This window comes from Dipodomys merriami, unplaced genomic scaffold (genome assembly GCF_024711535.1).
Source record: "Dipodomys merriami isolate MVZ:Mamm:240054 unplaced genomic scaffold, mDipMer1.0.p SCAF_33, whole genome shotgun sequence".
Lineage (NCBI taxonomy): Eukaryota > Metazoa > Chordata > Mammalia > Rodentia > Heteromyidae > Dipodomys > Dipodomys merriami.
In genome coordinates this window covers 15,414,133-15,438,690 of record NW_027204826.1, presented here as the reverse complement: position 1 = coordinate 15,438,690, position 24,558 = coordinate 15,414,133, and the positions used below count along the sequence as shown (strand labels likewise).

The following is a 24,558-nucleotide window of genomic DNA, read 5'->3' as shown; positions in this document are numbered from 1 at the left end:
CCTGTGTCCTCTCTCTCATCAACACTGTAGACTTCTACACTGTGAAACAACATTATTCTAACTCTATCGTTCTCTCCCACATGCCTGGAAGCAAAGGCAATATTCATGGGCGAGAACTCTGCAGAAAACCCACACTTTCACATATGGCTAGTTAGAGGAGACATTAGGAGAGTTTGCAGAACGCACGCTGGCATTCACGTATAGAGATTGGTTTTAGTTGTTCAAACCCTTTGTCTGCTAAATAATTCCTCTCCTAAGTGTGTGGTCTAAGCACAAACGTAAACGCTACAAGAACACTTACTTCGACAATATTTATCACAGGAAAAAAAGGAAGAAGGGAAGGATGGAGAGAAAGAAAATGAGGAAGCTATTTCAATGTGCTACGGTGAAATAAAAGGTTAAATAAATTACAGTCATGCATCCAATTTACTAGACTACAGCCATTAAAATCCACCCTTTGAAAGAAAAATTTAACGACATGGGGAAATGTTTATGACATAGTAGTATATGCAGAACAGGGCATAAAATTTCTATATGACAGGAATTGCATTATGTTAAATCATATATAAAATTGGTTTTATTTAAATAGGTCAAAGAGGTTCAATGCCATCAGTCACACTGGAAGACAACAAAATACATACATATATATATATATATACATACATATATATGAATATGAAAATTCCAAAATGTTTCCCGTTGACTTTTTATTTTTACTTTCCTTCTCCTTCTCCTTCTCCTTTTCTTCTTCCTCCTCTCCTGTCTCCTCCTCCTCCGTTTTTCTCCTTCTCTTTCCCTCTCTTTCTCCCCCCTCCTCACCTCTCCTCTCCTCTCCCTCCTTCTCTCCTCCTTTCTCTGTCTCTGATGCTCAGGAACTCTGAGAACCCCCTCATATATGTAGAGAAATCATTATTATGAATAATAATCTGTTAAATCCCCTCTTTCAAAATAAGGACATGAGAGCTCAGCGACACTTGTCCACCCAAGGACATATCATCGTTCAGATTAAACCCAGGTCTCCTGGCCCCAGAACACAAGTGCCTATGTTTAAAATCCCACTGCAGTTTACCATACCACTCCTCTCTGGGTCAGTATCAGCGCTTCACTTTGAAAGCTACTGCTGAACTTCAGAGACATTAAGAGCACACACGTGGGTGGCAGTGAATAGAGGCAGGATTCCATCCCAGGATGCCCACATCTCCACTCCACCCACGGCTGCCTGACGCACCTTCCAGTGATAACTCAGCGTCCAGACCACTTTGGCCTCCGCCCTGCCAGCATTCCCTGGACCAGACCCTCACACTCCCCATACGTAGCCTCCAACCTCAGGTCCACCCTGACCTGGAATGGCCCTCCTGTTCTCTCCACTTTTCATTCTCAGGCTAGCCCTTTGTCAGAACGCGGGTGGCCCCTGTGCCTGAGGGCTTTCTCGCCACACCAACAGACACGGTAACACCACTTTTCTGGACTTGTGAGAATGAACCTTCTGTCCGAGCCACTCACTTGGGGTTCTCACCTGGTACAGCCTGGCACACTTACTAATTCTGTCTCATCTTCCTGATCACAGTGACAAATCTTAGCAACTGAACACCTGCTTCATGTTGCACTAATCCAGCCCCCAGGCCAGGGTTGCACATACAAGAGATACTTGAGAAATATCACTAACCAAATACATGAATATGATGGTGGTCAATCTGTCCTAATTAACGAGAGCTAACTTAATGCTGTTTGTGCAGCTCAGCCCCATTTCTCCCACTTAAGAAGGATTGGTGATATTGTCCCTTCTCTGTCAAGGGTGGTGATTCTAGGAGAACTCAGCTACCATGCCCAGAAGACACCAGATATCAATTAACCTCCCCAACAGGAAGGTTCTTGAATCTCCAAAAACTGTACACAACAGAGTCAGGGTGTTCTAACCCAGCTCCACTGTCCTCGAATAGTGTGGTTTTTACCTTGCTGTGTGAACTACACTGATGTATCTACCGTTCCTACTCCACCTTCTGGCGAGATTTCTGTGGAGCATGAGGTTGGGGAGGGCCGGCCCCTCTGTCCCTCTTGAGTTTCAGCGCTGAGTCTCTCCAGTGTAGAGCCCAGCATGTTGGCAAGGCCAGAACACTGTACCTGTCTGCTGATCTGAGAGGAAGTGTGTCCTTTCCATCTCCCAATTAAAGGGAGAAACTTGCCAGCCTGTCCCTCTCTGTGTACCAAAATAAACCACCTCTCCCAAGCCACTGCCAGCATGTATCCCCCAAACCCCCTGCGTATCTGTTAGTCACATATTAGAGTGGTTATTAGAGGAGAGGATTCTCACAGATGCAAATTTGACATTCAGACATCAGGCACTCCATAAATAAGGTCAACAGAGATGAGGACACATGTTAGTCTCCAATTAGAATCTCCAAATGTCTAACTAATGCTAATGAGAGGCATCTGCCAAGCCCCATCCAGGCTCATAAACAAAGCTACAGAGGAGAGCCAACCAAACCCAACGTTTTGCCACTCCTAGGAAATGAACCTGCCTTTCGAAGCAGTTTAGTAGACAGCATTGGTGGAACTGGTCAATTTCTATTACTATTACTGAATACCAAAGGCTGGGGAGTTGATAAACAAGAAAGGTTTCTCCAGCTCAGGGTTGTAGAGGCTAGGAAATCCAAGATGGTGCCGGCAACAGGTGAGGATCTGCTTGCTGTGTTACCATGTGGTATCAGGCATCCTACGACAAAACAGAGCAAGTGTGTGGGCATCCAGCAGATTCCAGAATGAGGGGAAAATCCCTGAGCTACCATACGCCCTTCCCTAAAAGCTGGAACATCCCCTCCCATCAAACCACAAATGGCCCAGCGCATCTAATGTGCCAACTGCATGGCATGAAGTCATCTACAGCATTTAGAAACACCCAACAGGTGTGCAGATAGCAGCCATGGATAGATTTTAAAACAGCCTTCTGTGCAAGAGAAACAACATTAGCAAAACAGAACTTAGCAGAGCACCATATCCACAACACACAATATCCACAATTGCATGTACATTCACAAAGCACCACCATGTTTTATGTGACTAGAATCATGTCAATGACCCTGCAAACCCACAGCCAGTGGACCTGTGTGATACAACAGGCACAGGAAATAGGGACACAGAAGAGAAACAGGATAAAACATGGCTTCCTGAAGACCACGGGGGATCAGATTAGTTCAACCCTACTATGGGCGTGAGCCATGGATGCCCAGCTATAATGCAGTATAAATTTCACAGAGCACGTGCATAACACACTCTTATTAAAGAAAGAAGACAGAAGTTGGTAGTATGAGAAGAGCCGTTACTGTACTCCCTCACACCACCACAACAAAGTACAATAAGCCAATCTTTCATTCCTTTTCCCCTAAGTTCTAGATAAGCAAAAAAGGAACTGAATTAGATGCTGGCCAGTGGCAAAGAGTTACCTGTAGCAAAGTAAGTTAATTATTTATTTGAATAAAATATGCTCTTTCAAAGTAGAAAAATGCCCTGCAAATACAAGGCAGAAGTTTTGTTCAAGTTCCATCATCTTCTTGCACCTCAACAACCTGCCTGAGGAGCACTGTTCTGGGCATGCCCAGATGAGGCTCTGCCCGCAGTGACTCTTCCTCCTTCGAACATGGAAGGCCACCTTAGACACACCTAGATGCCTGACCCCTGCCAAAGCCAGGAGCGAGGACCTGGAAAGAGGTTTCTTTGGCTTCCTCTGTCTAGCCCTGCTCTCCCCTCCTTCTAGCACCTTCCTATGCTGTCATCCTGCCTCTGCTCACTAAAGTCCTCCACTCCCCCCCCACCCAGTCCACCTTCTCCTGTAGCCCAAGCACAAGTATGTCAAACCCCTTGTACACCAGAAGGAAGGTCCCCAGAAATCGGCCTGTGTCTTCTGTTACCATGGAAACCAGGGAAAGTCAGCCGTGTTTACTCTCCTGAGCCACCGTGTAAACAGGAACGAACAAGCCTTGCCAATCTCAGAACCAGTTTGCGAAGGTCACAGCCCATACTTCAGGGGCAGGCGGGAAAGTGGGGATCCATTTGTTGTTCTTCTGCCCTGTCAGCGGTGCCCAGATGAGATCTGAGCATCCTGACGGTGCCACATGCGGGTGGCTTTGTTTATAAACAGCAGCATCCTGAGCAGGAGGAAGCGGAGCTCCGCTGTGCTGAAACTCACCTGAAATTCTCCCCATCACAAGACTGAAAAGCCACCATATGCCCAGGACCAGCCTCCACACGGCCCTCTTCATGTGTGTGTGTACATGTGTGCACGCATGTGTGTGCATGTGTGCAGGCATGTCCAAATCTCCCTCTCCCTGTAGAGACCAGTTAAGTTGGGTTTAGGGCCCTGAGAAAACTCAACTTTAATTATAATCTTTGCTGCATTTCAAGAAAGAAACAGTGTTGAGAAGTGGGGGAGAGGAAGGTGTTAGAATTGCAACTGATCTTTTCCAGGGGCACTATACGCAATCGAGAAGCTCAGGTGACAAATGACAACAGGTAAATTGAACACTAAAGTGCCTGTGCTCCTTGGACAGAAAAAGAGAATCTACCTGTGTATATTTCTTCTGAACATCTGGTTGATGGAACTAAATGATACACGGAAGGGATGTTTACCGAGGCAGCAGACAAAAAACACCCTATCATCTGTGGTTCGTGCCACATCACAAGATACCATGCAGTCAGTAAACTGGCAAGACATCTTTCTATACAGTGATATGCAACAATCATCACCAAGCTGTAACTTTAAAACACCAAGGTCATGGCGGGAGGGAGCTTCATGTGGTCATGGTACTGCAACGGTAAACATGGTTACTCATCTGTCCAAATGCATACAATGCACAAGGAAGGAAGGGATTGGCCAATTCGGTAAACTAATCAAGACCAACTTTCAGGCATTATTTCAAGAGCACCTCTTGGGGGCACACAGGCTATTTCCTCTCGAATCAGATTGACCCTGCAGTTGTTAATTGTTTGATTGGCTCGTCCTTCCCCCAGGCAAATACTGGAGTTTCAGACACTCCCAGGAACGCGTGTCTGTGGGAACTGACTTGGAGTCTGCTACCGGATGAGAGCGGAGAGCTATCTGGGCTGGAAGCAAGGCCCATTTTGCACCCTTGACAAAACGCAGAGCCTGCTCTGTGCTCCAGGGCTAAACAGAAGCCCAGCATCACCCGAACAAAGCACAACTGACTGGAGGTCGGGGTGAGGGAGTCTGACAATCAGACACCTCATTGACCTAATCCAACTGCTACGATAGGTCAGCCCTGTACAGAGATCCTCACCCAGCTCTGAGAGAACCAATGCTGACCAAGGCATTACAGGTGGTACGCCTGCTCTCTGCTCCAAAACCTTAAGAATGTCTCCAAGCCCAATACCCCCAACAGAATCACTGACCTCTTTTCTGAGACACGGGTCCCGCCTCTGGGTGAAGAAGTGAACCTGTCTGGTCCACCCTCAAAGAGAGTGCTGGCTAACACAGCTGACCGTAACTACCCACCATGTGGTTCTCTTGCCCCCTGCCTGGGTGATGGGTAAGGAACCATCTCTCTCTCCTGGCGATCGCCCTCACGCAGTTATTGTATTGATTTGCTGTGGCATACACTCCACGTTCGGGTGGTTGGTGGTTTTCAATTTGCAATTAATTCACATGGTGTTGCTTCACTAAGATGGCTGGCACTTGTTTGTATTCCAGAGTGCAGGCAAGGAAGGTACCGGACACACACAGGGTGGAAACTTCAAGAAACTCTTGCCTGGCTCTGCAGCCTAGGGGGAAAAAAAATCAAACACCATCCACAACCATTCATAACCATCCATTGTAAAAAAAAAAAAAAATGACCCAAGTAATAATGGGAGCCTGACAGAGCTGATCTAACGAGGTCATTGTGTTGGTAAGCTTCCCGTAGTATGACGGGAAATCACTGAGAAAATCAAATGAGAAAAAATATATATGGGTTTATTTTGGCTAAAATGATTTTGGATAAGAAGTGGGAAGAGGAGGGGGAAGAAGGGAGGGGAGGGAAATGGGGCATTCAGAGGAGGGAAGGGTGACCACACGCTAAGGCAGACCCCACGATCTAACCACCAAGGCCAGAATGCAACTCTACAACCTCTTTGCAGCAGTATTCCAAAGGGAGCCTTTAATTTACCATTTCAGAGATTAGCTGTAATATTAGCTTATACACAGTAAAAGCACATCTACCCGGTGGGTTTGGTACGGAGCACGCCCTCATCTGCTTTCCCATGCTGACTGCAAGCCAGCAGCAGGAGCGAGAGCGTGCACGTGCCAGCCTGGTCTGGCTGCAGTAGTTCATCATCCCCACTCCACTTCCACCTCCTGTGCCAGCCCCAGATCCTTGCTGAGCCATGACAATCTTCCTTAGACCACTTTGCCCACATCAGACCCAACCCAGCATTCACTAGAGCGCCAGACGTCTGGATTCCCGCTCCAGCAAGGCTTTGCTCTGCCTCACTCCAGGCCAGGGCAGAAGAACCGGAAAGGGAAGTTCTACAAACATCCTCCCAGAAAAAGATTGAAAGGAGACCAAGATACCTTCCCCTTGGGGAGGGGAAAAGAGACCTTGAGGGCTGACGGCCCCCGGGGGGCTTCCTCCTCTCGCCACTCCAAGACCTTTCCCTAATTTAATGTCATGTTAGAACTGCCTTCATTCCTAACACAAGGGAGGAGGGTTAGTGTGATAATTCTGCATGTGTGCACGGTACGCTCTGAACAGGTTCATCCACTCCAGTGTATTCCCACTCCTTCCTGCCTTCCCTCTCTCCTTCCTTCTTTCCTTCCTTCCTTCTGAAAATGAAAATGCAAAAGAACTCTCTGCTTGGTGGGTGAGCAACCACACATCATAAAAAGATACGCTGGAGTAGGACAGCCACGGGAATGTTGAGAGCAGAGAGGGAAAGAGTCCAGAGTAAAAACCCAACACAAACACAGGCTGTGCTTCTTCCTAGTTTGCTTAAGAGATATAAATTTTGTTCTGGGCTTCCTAATGGCCACGGTCAAGAGAGAAATCCCAACCAGTCACCTAACAAAGCATTCAGGAAAAGGAAAGCAACTGCTGGTGCTAAAAGGAATCCGCATGGCTCCTCTGGTGGCTGACTTACATCTGTAGCATTGTCAACCACCGAATTCTTCCTTGATGAAAGATGGCTGCATCGGAGAACATTCTTCGTATTTTTTAGCTAGTAACTTCGCCAGAAGCCAAAAATGCTGTGATTTTCCTAAGGCGAGTAAATGCCATGTTTTATACTTCTCTGATGATAAGGGTTAACTCAGAGATGAAACCTGGAAGGTTTCACAATGAAGCTCCCTGAGGCTAGATGGACCCACTATAGATGATGCACATCTGCAGCGCCTACCGATCTCCTTCACAAAGACACAGGTGCACAGGCCCCTCCGTGGGGAGCCTGAGTTGACTGGACAGCTCTGGTTCTGACCAGCTTTCAGAACCACTCCCTTGGGGAGGAGGGGATAAGAAGCCTTGTACCCCAGGGCAAGGCTGATCTTAAAAGTCTTTCCCCGGGGCTGAGAATGTGGCTCAGTGGTAGAGCGCTTGCCTTGCATGCCAGAGGCCTTGGGTTCGATTCCCCAGCACCATATAAGCAAAAAGAAAAAAGCCAGAAGTGGTGCTGTGGCTCAAGTGGTAGAGCACTAGCCTTGAGCTGAAGAGCTGAGGGACAGCGCTCAGGCCCAGAGTTCAGGCCCCATGACTGGACCAAAAAAAAAAAAGTCTTTACCCCCCCCCCACCCAACACCCCAGCCCAGACCCTAATAAATCTTGTATAGAAGAGAAGTCAGGTGACACTCCTGGTTAGTTCTTGGATTCCTTTACTGTGCCAATGTATATAGAAGCACTCAACACAGCACTGTGGTCTGAAATGTGTCTTCTTAAGTTTTGTGTGATGGAAACAACCCACAGTGACCAGGTACTTGGGTCACGCGGGACACATACACCCTGGGAAGGGAATACTTGCTTTTTCTGCTCTCTTGTAGGTGAGGGCACCCCGGTCCTGATCTCTTCTCTGCCTTCCTCCTTCTTTTTTTTCTGCCTTCTACATCCAAACACAACAAAATGGCCCTTGCCACATACCAGCACCCTGAGCCTGGACTTCCTAGAAGTGAATTCCTGTGTCTGTATAAACTAACCCAGCCCCGGGTATTCTCCACAGCAGCACAACCCAGGACACGGACTCATGACGATTGAGTCTGAATCCAATCCGAGGCCTCCACATACCCAGGACGCCTGGGACTGGGTGGAGCTAAGGACCTGTCCCGAATCCCAACCCTTCTGTCGGCGGGCAACACCACCCTTGGCCAGGCGAGCTGGCCAGGGACGCCAAGCCTCATCCCAAACGTGTGGTAATGATTCAGTAAGAAAGGCCACAGGACCTTCTTAGTAAAACATGTTTGCTGAGGGAACAGAAACCGCCAACAAAGGAAGCTTTTGTTGCTTGTTATTCTTTTAGGAAATATGCTTGTCTCCGATTGCCAGTCTGGCTGGCATTGCCAAGTGAGCAAGATAAACCCCTGAGATGCTGACCAGAGATCAACACCAACCACCAAGCTGCAGTCCTGCATCACAAAGCCTGAACGCGACCTCTCTGGCTGCCTCTAGCCCCTGGAGATGAAGGGACAGGTGTGGGACTGAGCAGGATATGCTGTTACAGGAGTGGGGACGGCTGTGGGAGAGAATGACACAAAAACCTATTGAAAATAAATAAATACATAAACGTGACTTCACACGCAGACTCGGGAGACCTCCCAGAGCACAGCTCTGTGCATCTTATTTAGTGAGGGTCTTTTAAAGCTTTTATGGTTTAATCCTCCCCTTGGCTGGACGGCTTCCTCTTGTTGAGTCATAATAATGGGGTGCGGTCTCACATGGGCTACTTGGGGGCCTTGTTCTCTGTCCCCAGACAATCATTTGTCTACACCTCCATGCTTAGAGTCCCAGGGAATATAAACATAGTGGCTCACGATATGGAGCTGGGAAAGAGGATGGCAGAAGGAGAGGAAGATGATGGCATGGCGGGGGGGGGGGGGGTGGGCAGGGAGATCACATAGCCATCAGGGAGTTCATTAAGAGACCCTGGGGATGCAATATAGCTGTTAGCAGTGTCCTCTTTGACACATCTAGTTGATTGTCTAGGATGCAGACATGAAAAGGTTTACAGAGGCCCAGTGCTGGTGGCTCACACCTGTAATCTTTGCCACTCAAGAGGCTGAATGTCTGAGGATCACAGTTTGAAGCCAATCTGAGTAGGACAGTCAGTGAGACTTCTAGCTCCCATAAACTACTAAAAAAAAGCTGGAAGTAAAGCTGTGGCTCAAGTGGTAGAGTGCTAGCCTTGAACATAAAAGCTCAAGGACAGTACTCAAGCCCTGAGTTCAAGCCCCAGGAATGGCACCAAAAAGAGAGAGAGAAAGAAAAAAAGAGAAAGAGAAGGGAAAGGGAGGAGAGAGGAGAGGAAGGAGGGAAAGGAGAGGAGAGGAGAAGAGAGGAGAGGAGAGAGAGGAGAGGAGGTGAGAGGAGAGGAGCGGCGAGGAGAGGCGAGGAGAGGAGAGGAGAGGAGAGGAGAGGAGATGAGTCTGCCACGGGATGGAAGATGGTAAAAAATACCCACTCTTCTTCCTCGGCTACCAATGCAGCAGGCAGAGACTGACTGATTATAACATAAAGCAGTATCCCTTTAAGTTCCCAAGGCCTGAAATCTTGAAATCTCTCTTTAATTGTGTGGTAACCATGAAGAGCTTTGTCGCGAAGGATGACAGGAGTAATCACCCGAAAACAGATTTCTAGGTAATTTATACTTAGTCAATCCAAACCTAATTCCTGGGTGACCTATACTGTGCCTAAGGAGCCTGAAATAATCATGTATTTACCCTTTACCCTGAAATTAGATGGTCCTTTCTGTGCAATTACCCAGCCACTAAGTGACAATTACCGTGTAATTAAATGGTCAGCGGTTACCATATTATTAAATAGCACTGACATGGTATTCATTCCGCAGAGCCTTGTTCTGTCACCACAGAATTAAACTCCCCACCAAGACATGGCGGTCATTCCTGGGAAGAGCTAGAGCTGCCCTTTGCTTTCAAGTTGGCAGAAACGCTATCACGTGGGGCGCTTCAGAAGGATCTGGGAATGGCCCACACCACGTGGCCTTCTGGGCAGCAATACAAGATGGCGGCTCCAGGACCGGCCTCTGGCCAGAGCAAGGGTCACCTCCACAGTCCTGCGTTGCGCCATGACTGGGAGAGAACATGGGACAGAAGGGTGGTGGGTGGCATGTTCTCTCCATGCCCAGCTAAGACAGAGGATGGTGGGAGAGCCTGAAGCCCCAGATAAAGTAAGAGACGTCTTTCAACGTGTGAGGGGCACTCTGCAGATCTTCGACAGGAGCCTACGCGGCCTCGTCAGTCCCACAGGGTCAGGACTTTTCTCTACTTTGCCTACGGTGCACACCATCCTAGGCACCCCTTAGCTCCTCAGTGAATCTTCGTTATATGTCCTGACCTGACAGAGTGCTTGGGTTGAGTACTACAGTACTGCCTGCCAGGGACTATAATTTAAAACCTTTCGAAGGCCACTGTGGGGTGTCCGTGGAGTCTCGGGAGGCTAAGTCATCTGCCCAGTCATGATACAATGAGCTTTGCAGACTGTGGAAAACTTTGGAGGGCACTGCAGGCTCCAAGAGCTAATAGCTTCCCTGGGGCAAATCACCAATCACTTAAGTCTGAAGACTTAGACATGCCCAGGTCCCAGCATCGCTGGAGTGAACTAGATAAGAGAAAATGAAGCTCAGAGGCCCAGAGACTAGTCCAAAGTCCTGCTGCTGACAAGTTACATAGGGCAGAACTTGAGCTCAGAAGCCCGTGGTCTACATGGTGTACTGGAGAGAAACAGACTTCCCACCATTAAAATGTTCTGTCTGGTTCAGCATCTCCTCCAGGTGTTGCTGCTAAGATGCATCATCTCACGATTATTCTGTTAATACCCCAATCAAGTTACCTTGTCTTCAGAGATAGACTGGAGGAAAGGAAAAGAAAATAGGGATGGATAGTCTGAAGTTGTACAGAAGAAAATAGGTCTTGTTTTGAAAGTCAACTCTGATCTATAGATAGATACCTGCAATGCCACATTGTCAGGGCCTCCTGAGACTGCATCAGGATCCCGCAGGATGGTGATGGATTAGTGATGGCTTCCATGGACTCTGCTCAGGAAGGAGCAGTATCGTGATAGATTAGTGATGGCTTCTGTGGACCCTGCTTGGGAATGAACAGCATCTGGGCCAGTTGTTGGCCCTCTTTGATAGGCACTGCGGAATTATACACACACTAGGCCGGGTTTGGAAATCATGAGGGCTATGGAGGAGCCGGCGATCAAGGCTAGAAGATCAAAGAATAAAACTAGACAGCCAGAGATATTCCTTTCCCTCAAATGCAGATGCTTAAGCAGAAAGTAGAAAATACAGTCTCCGCAATATGAAGACTACAAGTCAGGAGACCTTGCTTTCGGTTCTAAGCTGTGGTGCTGTGGTGATGCCATTTCTCGCCCCTCTCCCCTCTTCCCCGCCACCAGCTTTAAGTTTCTATCTACAGAAGAAGATATGGAGTCTGTAAGTCTGGAGTGTCTGGTACTATAGAGAAGGAAAGCTGCCAGGCAGGCGGCAGGAAGGTAAAAGCAGACCACACACTTGTGTGGGTGGAAACTAAGATTGAGAGGGGGAAAATCAATGCTTTTGTGCTGACCATGATGACTTTCCATCGTCAACTCAACTGGCAAGTAGACATTTCAACTGAACACCCAAGTCTGTCCCGCAAGAGAGACTGACTAGAAAGAAAATGATCAACTCTGAGGCTGCATGAGAACCTCTGGGGCAAATGTAGCAAAGATGGGAAAGGAAATTCCCAATGAGATGGGAAGAAAGCAATGGGACTTTGGAGAAGAAAGAGAGTTGTCAACTGGTCCGACACTGAGATAGCAAAGTATCTGAGAAAATAGAATTCTCTTTGGTGAGTTATATCATTGGTAATCTTGATTTAAAAAAAAAAAACTGTCCATGGGAATAATGGAAATCAATCTGATTGGAGTAGGAAGTGGAAATACTCAGAGATGAGGAGGTGGGTGCACCAAAGGCCTGAACTCGGGAATCACATGACCAACAACTCATGGCTGGCTAGCAGTGTGTTTATGAGAATGCACATGGGAACTGGAGCTGTGGTTCAAGTAGTAGAGCACTATCCTTGAGCGAAAGGCTCAGAGACAGCACCTAGGCTCTGAGTTCAAGCCCTAGGACTGACACATGTATGCACATGCGCGCGTGCGCGCGCGCACACACACACACACACACACACACACGAATCCATGTGAAGAACTTTTGGGTGTTTGATAGCATAGGTGCGCAGAACTACACACATTTCTGTCCCTTAATCCTCTTGCCCCTGTTCATCCTGCTATTTCCCAGAGATGCCTTTCTGATGATTTATTTGTCGGGAATCCTTGGAGATTCTCCTTTTACCTTGCCCTTGACCCTGAGGATGGCTGACTGACCCATAAAGCTTTCCTGCTGATCCTTTCATCTCCCACAGTCCTGTCACCACGGGCATCTCATCAGGCAGACCACTGCTAAAGCCTCATTCAAAGAGAGGAAATTGATCACATGCAAATGACTTCTTAAGAAACCCTAGCAGGGAAGGCATGTGGGAGGCCCATAAATAATGCAATATGGCCTGTCATCCTCAGCCAGGAATTTTACTGACTGTCTTGCGGGACCTGGTAATCAATATCTTCCGTGCTACAAACAAATGCCATTACTGGTCAGTTTCTCACCTTACCTGTCTGTGCTGAGGCCTCAGACTAACCACGATAATGAGTGATGCCCACACTTCTCAATCCAACCCCTCTGCCCATCATCCATTTTATTTTTCAACACAGATTTCTGCATAGACAACTTGCACAGGGCTGTGTCGCATGCTGCAGGAGAGACAACGGAGTCTATGACACTGATGCAACACTCAAAAGCATTCACTGAGCATCTATTAGGCGCCGGTGGTATAGGCTCTTGAGGTTCAATAGAGAACAAACCCCAAGAGGCTACATTCTAGTGCTGCTGGACCAGGAGCTCAGCAATCTTAAAAATTAGGCTGGGAGAAAGAGAACACAGATGTGAAGAATGTAGACCACACAGATTGCGAGGCGGGGTGGGGGTGGGGGGGAGAAATGTCCAAATTTCCTGTTAAAATACCCTTTACCATGCGCATGCTAAAGCTAAAATGCAAGGAGATAAGACAAAGTAAACAGGACTTGAGAAACAAAGGACTTCCCCTCATTTTGTCGTATCATGTTCTTGACCACATATATGGTGTATGATACCACATATATGGTGTATGCATGTATCTGAGGGAAGCGAGGAGGAGGACACAGAATCAGAGGGAAATGGGAAAACATACAACAGAGGGGCCCATCAGCTGCACTGGACATAGACGAAAATGAGCTAAGCAACGCAAAGACAGCGATGGGAGGGAGGGAATGAGAGGGAAAGAGGGAACAGCTGACACTGAGCAAAAGGAAAGAAATGTACCTATCACCTGATATAGAAGAAATAGTTGTATTGTCAAAGCTCATAGAATTCACAAGCTTTATAGACCATGATAATAACAAATTGCCTTGTGAAGGCTAAAATGTGTTTGTGACTTTGAGTATCACTATTCCACAATACTGTGAAATACATGAAATTTATGTAATCACCTCATCTCAATTTAAAAAATTATAGAAAAAGTGCCATTTACCTTTTGGAAAGGGGGTGTGACTCATTAAAATCTGCAAAAGATTATTTTGAATTAGTTGACATCGTTAGTTGCCCAGGTGATGGGAAGACTTCAATACACACATACATACATACATAGAACATTCTGAGAGGTCAAGTCACTAGGGAAGTTATATGGAGAGTTAGAAGCCCAATGCTGAAGAGAGGAGCTATGCAAGAGGAAAGTAGCATTTGAGAAAGACACCTGTCCTAAAGAAGTGAAGCAGCAAGAAATGGGCTGTGGTAGGTTGCGTTTGGGAGAGGAAGACATTGTCTTCTGGATGGCTCTTGCTGCTTTTTTTTTTTTTTTTGGTCAGTCGTGGGGCTTGAACTCTGGGCCTGGGCACTGTCCTTGAACTCTTCAGCTCAAGGCTAACACTCTACCACTTGAGACACAATGTCACTTCCAGTTTCTGGCTTTTTCTGCTTATGTGGTGCTGAGGAATCGAGCACAGAGCCTCATGCATGCGAGGCAAGCACTCTACCACTGAGCCACCTTCCCAGCCCCTGGGTGGCTCTTGCTTCTGAGATGGTCTTGAACCAGTACTTTAGCTGTAAAACCCATAGGAGACGCCCTCCCTGGAGTTCCTCCCTCCAGCCTTCCTGAGTAGAGATCTCTGTATCCTCTTTCCTTGGTCTTCCTAACTACAGACCACCAGCACCTCATGGGTGTCTGCTCTTCTGGGTGGAGGCTGGGCATCCACTGGGGCCCACCCTTCCTTGTGTGTGGCTGGTGGTAGCACAAGGCTGTGCTCCTGCTGCTGCAAGCCCTGCCCAGGACCAGTGACCTCACACAGCCTGTCAGCTGGTACCTCCAGAGACACAAAAATGCAGCGGGGCTGACCCCTGACCCTGGCTTCATGGTGCATACGTGGAGTCATCACAGCTCCAGCAGGACAGGGGTCTGGAAAAGAGCATGAGGATCCACCTGATGGGTGTACAGCCATCAGGGAGGGACCTGGAATCACAGACTTCAAGCCCAACAAATGCCACGATGTATACCTGGTAATCCCAAGATGCCAGGTCAACAGGCGATGGCATTGTGGTACTAAAAGTTTAACCAGCCCAGCTCTCCAGAAGCCTCCGCACCCTTGGGGACAATCAAGGTATTTTCCTTAGCAGTACTGGGATTTGAACTCAGAGCCTTTCAGCTATACTTGTAACCCCTTTTTGCTTCAAACTATTTTTTTCAGATAGGAGGGTTGTTTTTTTCCCCAAGATATGGATTTGATGGATACTAACTTCTTGCCCAGGCTGGCCTTGTCACATTACAATCCTCCTCATCTCTGCCTCCCAGGTAGCTGGAATTAAAAGCATGCCTGGCTAGACGAAAGATGATGACAGGAGCAGAAGAGCGAATGCTGTGTATGAGGCTGGGGCTGGCAGGAACTGTGGCGAACATATATTGGTCTGTGTGTCTCTGAGCAAGCACTGCTTCACCACGCTCGCCCTGTCCCTGGAAGGTGGCGATGCTCACCAGGACACAAGGGGTTCCAAAATGTTCCACAACAGAAGGACCTCACTTGGACCAGATGGGCCGGGTCCGCTTCTTCGATGTCATTTAGCCCTGCCTCTGGGAAGCCTTGTCTGAAAGGGATGTAAGGAAGCTCCAGAACCAATAAAAGCCGGCCACTTGTAAAGCCATCTGCTCACCCAAATGACTCACTGCTGCCCTTCTTCCCTCCATCTCTCTGCTTAACACCAGGGATGGGGACAGGAAAGGAGGAGGGGGAAAAGGCAAAGCAACGTCAGCATCAGTGGGGTGCGGCATGCATGCAGGGCCTCACAGACCCCCATCTTCAAACCAGCGAGGATAGCTGATGCTTACTCTCCATCTTAGACAGGAGGAAATTAAGACCAGGTTGCTCAGCAACGGACCCTGTTCACCCCAGCCAATAAGAGAGTTGGAATCTAAGAGGTTAAGTTCTTCCTGCCCCCTCTAAGCTAACCTGAAACAGGACAATGTCTGAACAACTCCAAACAAATTTTGTACCGGGTGGGAGTTTACAAACATGAATAAAAATAAGACTTAGACAGTCTCTAGGAATTTATACTTTTTTTAGGGGGGGGAGGCCTGCCTCTCCTCCTATCTTGCATTTCGACAGATGTATAGAGCGTGAAAGATCTATGCAGAGCTTTCCAAGGAAATCCAAAAAGCTGCTTCCTCTCCCGGGCCCTCTTAATGCCTCCTAATCCCAGGAGATAATCAGAGCTCCAGAGAAGGGAGTTATCAGGAGACAGCGCCAAGCACCCAGAACACACTGAGCCCCGGGGAAAGCCGGAGACGGCTGCCAGGGCTAGAGAATCATCAACCCAGGTGCAGCCCCACGTCAGAGCCTGGAAGGAAGGTGCCCCCTGAGCTCATCTCGCCACAGACCCTGGCCCTGACAGCCAGGCCCTAGACTGAGATACAAGCTGAGCACCTGCAGACTCTGTTGTACCATCTAGCCACCTGGGTCCTCCTCCACGAGTATGTCAAATGGGACAAGTCCTGAGTGGAATTCTCCCTTTCCAAACCTGCCCCTGCTTAGCTATCAGGACATAATACCACCTGTCACCTGGATGCCACAGCTAGAGTCCTGGGATCCCATCCTTGCCACCATCCTCGGTCCTAGATCAGGAGGACTGTAGTTCTGGGCCAGCCCAGACCTACGTCTGAGATCCCCTTCTCAACCAACAGGTGGGCAAGGCAGCACAGACCTGTCATCCTGACTCTATGGGAAGCTGAGACAGAGGATCAAGGTTCCAGGTCAGCCAGGAAAAGAAAGTCCACCGTACTACACCTCAGTGAGGGAGGAGGGTAGATTGCCTGGTTCACACCTGTCATCCCAGCCTAAAAAAAATGGGAGGATCACAGTCCAAGGGAATGCCTGGACAGGAAGCAAGCTTTAACTCAAATAATAATAATAACAACCAGAACACAAAAAAAGGCTAGAGGTATCTCAGCAGCAGAGCACCTACACAGAAAGTAAGTTCAAACACCCAGTACTGGCCCGCCCCCCCCCCACATAAAAAGATAGAAATATATAAAATTATCTTTAAGTGGGCACCGGTAGCTCACACCTGTCACCCTAGCTACTCAGGAGGCTGAGATCTGAGGATGGTGGTTCAAAGCCAGCCCGGGCAGGAAAGTCCATGAGACTCTTATCTCCCATTACAAACAAAACAAAAAGAACTGGAGCATGGCTCAAGTGGTAGAGAACTAGCCTGTGGGAAAAAAAGCAGCTCAGGACACACCAGGTCCTGAGTTTAAGCCCCAGGGCTAAGACTCACCACACACACACACACACACACACACACACACACACACACACACACACACACACACACACACACACACATACACACACACGCATGAGTACACACACACACCAAGAATGAAATGTTATCTATGAAATCTTCAATGATTTTAAGTCTGTGTCTCAAGACCAAAATGTTCAAGAATTACTGTCAATATTTTAGTGTGTAGCGCTCAAAAATAAGGAGTCTTTTTTTAAGCCTCATCAAAATCTCACTCTTACAATTAACAGCTGGCAGCAAAGCTGTGGAGCAGAATTTAGAGCTGACACAGAATCCGCCACTCGCAACACGCTCCCTGACTCACACTCCGGGCCCGTCACCGGCAGCCATTCAGACTTTTCATTCAGTCTGCTCCAGCTGCTGTTCACGTGGGTAGCTTTCGCTGGTCTCCAGTCAAGATCCTCCCGTCTGTGACTCCTTCAGAGCTGGGGATACAGGTGTGCGCCATTGCACCTGCCCCACCCACTCCCCCATTGCCTTCTCCGCCTCAAGTACTTCTCAGATGGAACCTCTCAGTTCACGCCTTCCCGGTAGACCCCAACCCCAGAGTGAAGTGATCAGCTGAGTGACAGGCCAACATAAACAGAGGAGAGGCTGCTGTAGGATTCAGATCCCTGAACCCCAAATTCACTCTGTGATGCCATAGCTTATCTGGGTAGGCAATGGGCATTATTTTCAAGTATGACTCCACAACAAACATCCTTACAAATAAACCTTCGGGAAAACCACGTTGAGGAGTTTTCTTAATAGCCCGACTGTTCAAGTGTGTAGTATGCTAATCGCCTGCAAGGTCTCCTTGGGAAGGAGATCAGGCAGTGGTCCACATCTTCTGCAACCACAGATCCCTCGCGCCACGTAGCATCTCCTGTCCACTTCCCAAAACTCCCCTCCGAACAGCTATGACCTGTCCGTCCCTGACCCATGTCCTTGGAGTGAGTGACAAATCACAGGAAACTGTAGAAGGTCCCTTCCCTAGGATTGGTCCGATTGGCTGGAATTGAGGTCATACTTTAGACTGATGGTCCTGATTGGCTGTCAGTAACACTCCACTCACTGCAACAGTATCTAGGCAATCTATGCATCTCTCATCTAGATCCATGAGTTATATTCTTGAGAGCAGTGAGTCATTGAGGCCAGGCACTGCTGAGCGTTGCTTTTTTTATTGGGTCAAGAAACTCCGAGGTTGGCTCCAGGCCTGTTCCCAGAGAGGAGAAGCATGAGGAGAGTTTCCCAGAAGCAGAGCCAGCCTGGCCCAGGGGAGGGGGACCCCGTTCACCAAGGGGCTGGGATCTGGACTGCTCAGAGGAGGTGATTTGTGTCAGACGGTCCTAACACTCAGTTCCCAGAATGTATCTCTAAGACTAGGGCCAAGAACAAATAGTATTTCTTTTTTAAAGGTTGTGTGTTTAGTGATTGACTGTCTCAGATAATGCTTGCTGGAAATTCTTTGGGAGCTGATTTTTATCAGGAAAGCAAACCAACAGATTACTAAAGCCTAACTGAAGTCACCCCCAAACTCACACATCCACCAGACCGTTACTAAAAAGAACTTAAGCTTTGGTTTGTTTTTGTTTTGTTTTGTTTGTCAGTCATGGGGCCTGAACTCTGGGCCTGGGCACTGTCCCTCAGCTCTTCAGCTCAGGCTAGCACTCTACCACTTGAGCCACAGCACCACTTCTGGTTTTTTTCTTTTTTGCTTATGTGGTGCTAAGGAATCAAACCCAGGGCCTCATGCATGCAAGGCAAGCACTCTACCACTGAGCCACCTTCCCAGCCCAAGCTTTGGTTTTTTTTATTTGAAATCCTTCCATCCTCAGTACAATTTAATTTAAGCACAATTTAGAAGTAGCATGGACAGCCAGCACGGGAATGCATGAAGCTCTGGCTGTGCTCTGTGTTCCTCTCCTCCTCCTCCCCCTCTTCCTCCTCCTCCTCCCCCTTCTCCCTCCTCCTCCTCACCTCCCCCTTCCTCCTCCCCCTCTTCCTCCTCCTCCTCCCCCTCTTCCTCCTCCTCCTCACCTCCCCCTTCCTCCTCCCCCTCTTCCTCCTCCTCCTCCCCCTCTTCCTCCTCCTCCTCCCCCTCTTCCTCCTCCCCCTCTTCCTCCTCCTCCTCACCTCCCCCTTCTCCCTCCTACTTTTCCCCTTCTCCTCTTCCTCCCTTCTCCACTTCCTCTTCCTCCCCCCACTTTCTTCTCCTTCTCCTCTTCTTCCTCCTCCTTCTCCCCTCCTCCTCCCTCTCCTCCTCTTTCTCCTCTCCCTCCTTTTCCTCCCCAAGCTTTCTCTTCCTCCTCCTCTTCTCCTCCTGTGATAAGCCTACTCCAGGGTTCTTTCTTCGCAGACCCCCCCCCAAAAGATATAGCATTCATTGTCCCCATACTATAGATGAGAAAAACAAAGCACCAAATGCTATACTTGATAAGCAGAAGAGCAGTTAGTCTATAGCTCCTCACTACTGGACACGGCTGTGGACCGGGCACATCGACCTAGGGACATGGGTGCTAGGGCCTCCTCTCGGCCTTTTCTCTTCTTGGCTGGTGTTGGGATAGAAAGTTGGGAACTCCCACTTGATCCATGCCCCCCTCCCAAAACATTTTCACTTTAGTTAATTTCAAACGGAGTCTCACAGCTTATTTCTTCTCCCCCTCACCTCTGGAAGCGTCTAGCCACCATCTCCCTACCTCCGTCTCTGAGTAGCTTGGATGACAGGCTCCAAGCACCACATGTGTCTTGTGGGTTGAGATGGGAGTCTCCTTAACTTATTTTTTAAAAACCAAGGCTAGCCTTGAACCACATTCCTCCTGCTCTGTATTAGAGGTGTGAGCCACCAGGTCTGGTACACGAAAATTGCCTGGGGATCTCATTAAAAAGTAGATTTGGGTTCCACCTGGGGTTGGCTAGAGCCTGCAGTTCTCCGCTCCCCGCCCCCCCCCCCCGCGCCCCGATGCTGGGGGATGGCTCCCTAGCCATACTTTGGGGCTCCAACATTGCTGCATTGCAATCACCCCCAGAGCTGTTTAAAAAGAAAAATATTCTGAGGCCAGGCCTCACCCCATACCAAATCAATCAATCCAACTCTCTAAGGGATGGCCTTAGGACTAGAACTTTCCAAGCTCCCCAGAAGTTCCCGTGTGCAACTGAGGTTGAAAAACACAACTCTACAGGCCACGAGCTGTGTGGAGAGCTGGAATTAACCTGGGAGAGAAGGCGAGCTCCAGGTGCTCACGGGACGTGTGCGTTTCATCAAGACCACGCTCCAGACTTCCCAGCTATCATGACCCCTTAATAAGTGCCCAGAACAGCCTATGACTGATGGCCGGCCCCATCTCCCTCCAGGTACCCGTCCGGCCCAAACCCACATACAAACTGATTTGGTGTGTCCCCCCCCCTCTTCTCTCATCCCGTCCCCCTCCCCAGCATACATCGCTGCCTCGAGTGAACCTGTCTGACCTTGAGCTTGAAGGTGGCCGTTTCACCCTGGTCTGCGGCCCACCCGCCAAGGCTCAGAACACCCGGCTGCTTTCCCTAACGCCCATCCCACATCCCACAGGAGGTGTGAGCTAAACACCCCACATGCATGACTGACGGGAAGAAGGCTGTGCCGGCTGTCTGCTCCTCTTGACACAAGCCAAAACACTCACAACTGACAAAGGAAAAGAAAAGGGAAGACGGGCTAAGTATATAGTTTTGAGGTTTTTCTCTTTTTCAAAGGAAATTAGTAGTGTGGATAAATATGATCAAAGTTTATCAAGTGCATGTAAGGGAACATTACAGTGCATCACACACACACACACACACATCAGATAATTTATACACACTAGTAGAAATGTAGGGTGAGGGGGAAATGAGCAGGACAGAGAAAAGAGGTCCAGACAACCTGACAGCGTAAATGTGGGCTCTGCTTTTCCAGAGCCTTCTCTCTCCCAGCCCCCTGTGCACATGCACCACAAGACCTGTATCCTGCCTGCCTCTCTCACCTCCCTCCTTCTCCCCCGCTGCTTTCCTCCCAGCACCCACTTTTCCTCTGGGAAGACAGAGGAAAGGAGTTAAATAGAACACACGTGTGTGTGTGTGTGTGTGTGTGTGTGTGTGTGTGTGTGTGTGTGTCTCACGCACAGGCAGCAGTACTGGGGCTTGAACTCAGAGCCTGGGCTCTGTCCCCAAGCTATTAGGCTCAAGACTGGTGGTGCTCTACCTCTTGAGCCCCAGCTCCACTTCTGGCTTTTAGGTGGTTCATTGGAGGTATGTCTCAGGGACTTGCCTGCCCAGGCTGGCTTTGAACTGTGATCCTTGGATCTCAGCTTCCTGAGCAGCTAGGATTGCTTAGGAACAAGCCAGTGGTACATCACTTGGCAACAGAGCAGCCCCACCCGGGGAGGAGGTGATACAAATCTCTAGGGCCCCACCCCCCTGGCTCTTGCTTGTGATGTCACGCAGTTCCTGCAGGTGGCTTCCTGGCGGAGTCTCACCTGATGTCCACTGCCTTGGCCAGCCATCTCCCCAGGCCTGGGACCCAGCAAACACACCTCTACCCCGGAGGAGCCACTGAGAGATAGGGAAAGGCCCGGCCACTTTCATTAGTAGGAGAGAGCTGCAGAGCAAGCCTCTGGAAACAATTAAAACTAGGGTAATCAACTCGGGAGGCTTTAACTGCCTCCGGGCAAGACTCCTTTCAAACACTCAATGCAAAACCTCCTGGGACAATGGCCAAGGTGACACCAACCAACCTCTGCCTTCCAGCTCCCCCAGCCCCTCCCTAAGCTGTGCCGGGATCTCAGCTCAGCCTGCAGCAGCCTTCATTTGGGGCCCATTACTTCTGGATGGGCCCTAATGCCCCCCCAACACCCACACACCAATGTCTCCCAGCCTCTCTGGGAACAAGGAGTCCCGGGAGATTGCAGATGCGTAAAAACTTAAGCGCCATCTCAGGGAGTTGGGTGGGGGCAAAGGGTTGCTGACGTTGGCCCTCTCACAAGGAGTTTGAAACAAAAGCCAGGAAGCGGACGAGGTAGAAACAGCTGTGTGGCAGGCCACCCCTATGTGTGGCCATCGCAGCCAGGCGCTGAACAGGCCCATGGGAGAAACCCAGGAGCAGCTCACCCCTGCCCTGGCCCTGGACCCAAGAGGAAGGCTGGGGGGCGGGTGTTCATGGAAATACCAACACACAGGAGGGCGTGGGAGGACACCGCTCCTCAAGGTCACAGGTCCCAGGGCTTGGGGCTCAAGCAGGGGGTCTTGTGTGTAGACCCTTAGATGGTCCTGCTGATGCCTTGCCTGGCCCCTGTGCTATACAAAACACTGCCATGGTGATGGCCCAAAATGTAAGAAGCGAGAATACGGCACATGGGTTAATATTGAAAAAGACAGACAGACAGACAGACAGACAGACAGACAGATATCTAGCACTACTTCCCATCCAAGACCCTCTGAGCCTTCACTCAACTGAGCTGAGGTCGCCTTTAGTGACGTGTAATAATAAACAGCCACAGAGATCATTCGCCTGACGCCAGGACTCAGACCAGCTGAGCGGTCAGCTGCATCTCCGCTTTCCCTCCCTGTCCCCCAGGCTGTCCACCCACAGAAGGGCCCCTAGGTCCAGGAACAGTGCCCTGACTCTCCTCCTCGGCCAAGCTCACTTCCCCTCTCCCTTCCCCTCCACTTCAGACCTTCACTCCAGAGGGGGGAGGGAGGGGGTTGTTTTTGTTTGTTTTGCTCTCTCTATCCATTGCATTACAGCAGACTACAGTGACACCAAAGGCATGGGGGGGGGGGGATCGGCCCGGGAGAAGAGGAGCCTGTGTGAGTCCTCTCATGGATGCCTCCTGCCCCAAAGACAGCGGCAGTCCCCTGCCTACCTCAGTCCCCCCACACCACACACAGAGGGCCCATGTATACCCAACAGCTGTGGGAGGTAGGCCCATCCACTAATGACTAATAAGCACTCAAGTCCAGGGGGAGAGGGAGGGCAAGGAGAGACTTTACTACCTGTAAGGTCCGCTCCTGGATGGCCAGCAGACTCCACCCTCCTCAGCAGCAAAGTCTCCACCCAGAACCTGCGTTACCTAGGCAACTGGGACACCTGGCTAGAGGTCACATCTGCATCCGCTGAGGTCACATCTGAATTTGATGTGGCCACACCTTTCCCCGCCCATACGCTAGATAAGGCCTAGCCCAGGCCCAGGCTCTCTCTCTGTTCTATTCTAGCTCTCTCTCTCTGTTCATTTCTAGCTCTCTGCTCTCTCTGCTCTCTCCCTTTTCTAGCTCTTTCCTCTCTTTCCCAGCTCTCTCTCTTTCCCAGCCACGTGGAGTGCCAACCTTGCCTGGTCCCAGCAGGTCTACTGAATAAACCTACCCCTTACCTGAATACCACGTGCGTGCTGGTGCAGTTCTTACTCGCCTACCTCTTTTTAAAAACCTAACACTACCCAAACCCCAAACACTCTTACCACACACACCTCATCCTTTTGCTCGATCACTGCCCTTTGCCTGAGGTTGGCATCTGACCATAATCCTCCTGTTCCTACCTCCCAAGAAGCAGGGCATCTAGTCATACTCTACTACATCTGGCCTCATCGAAGTACAATTTAAAGTTTCATTTAGCCGGGTGCCGGTGGCTCACGCCTGTCATCCTAGCTACTCAGGAGACTGAGATCTGAAGATCGTGTGATTTGAAGCCTGTCCAGCAGGAAAGCCCATTTGATTCTCATCTCCAATAAACTACTCAAAAAAATAATAAAAATAAAATTTAAAAAGCCAGAAGTGGTGCTGTGTGGCTCAAGTGGTAGAGCACTCACCTTGAGCACAAAAAGCTGCTCAGGGAGAATGCCTAGGCCCAGAGTTCAAGACCCAGGACTGGCAAAACAATTTTAAAAAAATTAAAAAAATAAGTAAAGTTTCATTTACTTCTTCACTCCGGCTTGGTTTTTTTGTTTTGTTTTGTTTTGTTTTTAATTAAGGAATGGGGTCAAAGGAACTTAGATCAAAGGAACTATAGCCAGCTCAATGTGTTTGGTGCTCTCTGAATTAACCCGAGACATCGAAGGGTCTGATTCCCTGTGCCCACGTGTCTGTCCCTGTGCACAAGACACAGAGCATCCCAATCCGTGCATGGCAAGCCGTTCCTGATGCACACTCACCACTCAGTGGGTCTGGATTTTCGAGGTGGAGATGAGCCAACTGAATAGACCTATTTTAAGCCTTAAGCCTGAGTGTGGTTGAAGAGGAAGCTGGGCGCCCCGGCTCTAGCCCTGGCGGTACACCGCCCTTCTCACCGCCTCTAAAGTCGGCTCTCGAGCACTTAAGCTCTGGCTCGGGCAGCAGCTGCCCGCTGAAGAACCGCTTTGTTGCTCTTTGTTCAACACAGCCCTCGAGTACCCTTAGAAAGGCTAAAATGGAAAAACAAACTAGGTTGTGAGCCTGCGCTAAACCTGC

At 49.2% G+C, this 24,558-nt stretch overlaps 1 long non-coding RNA gene across 2 annotated transcripts in view; it reads right to left on the bottom strand.

Moving 5' to 3' along the window:
- Window positions 1-23,168, bottom strand: part of LOC138841841 (uncharacterized) — a 36,196-nt gene extending 13,028 nt beyond the window's left edge. The window contains exons 1-3 of one of the 2 annotated variants that reach the window (XR_011376518.1): window positions 23,113-23,168; window positions 5,404-5,772; window positions 2,567-2,713 (exon numbers count right to left, since the gene is read on the bottom strand). This is a non-coding gene — a long non-coding RNA (uncharacterized lncRNA). Of the gene's footprint in view, window positions 1-2,566; window positions 2,714-5,403; window positions 5,773-23,112 lie in introns of those variants that run through there. The other variant, XR_011376519.1, reaches the window with a different exon arrangement.
- Window positions 23,169-24,558: the final 1,390 nt, after the last annotated feature.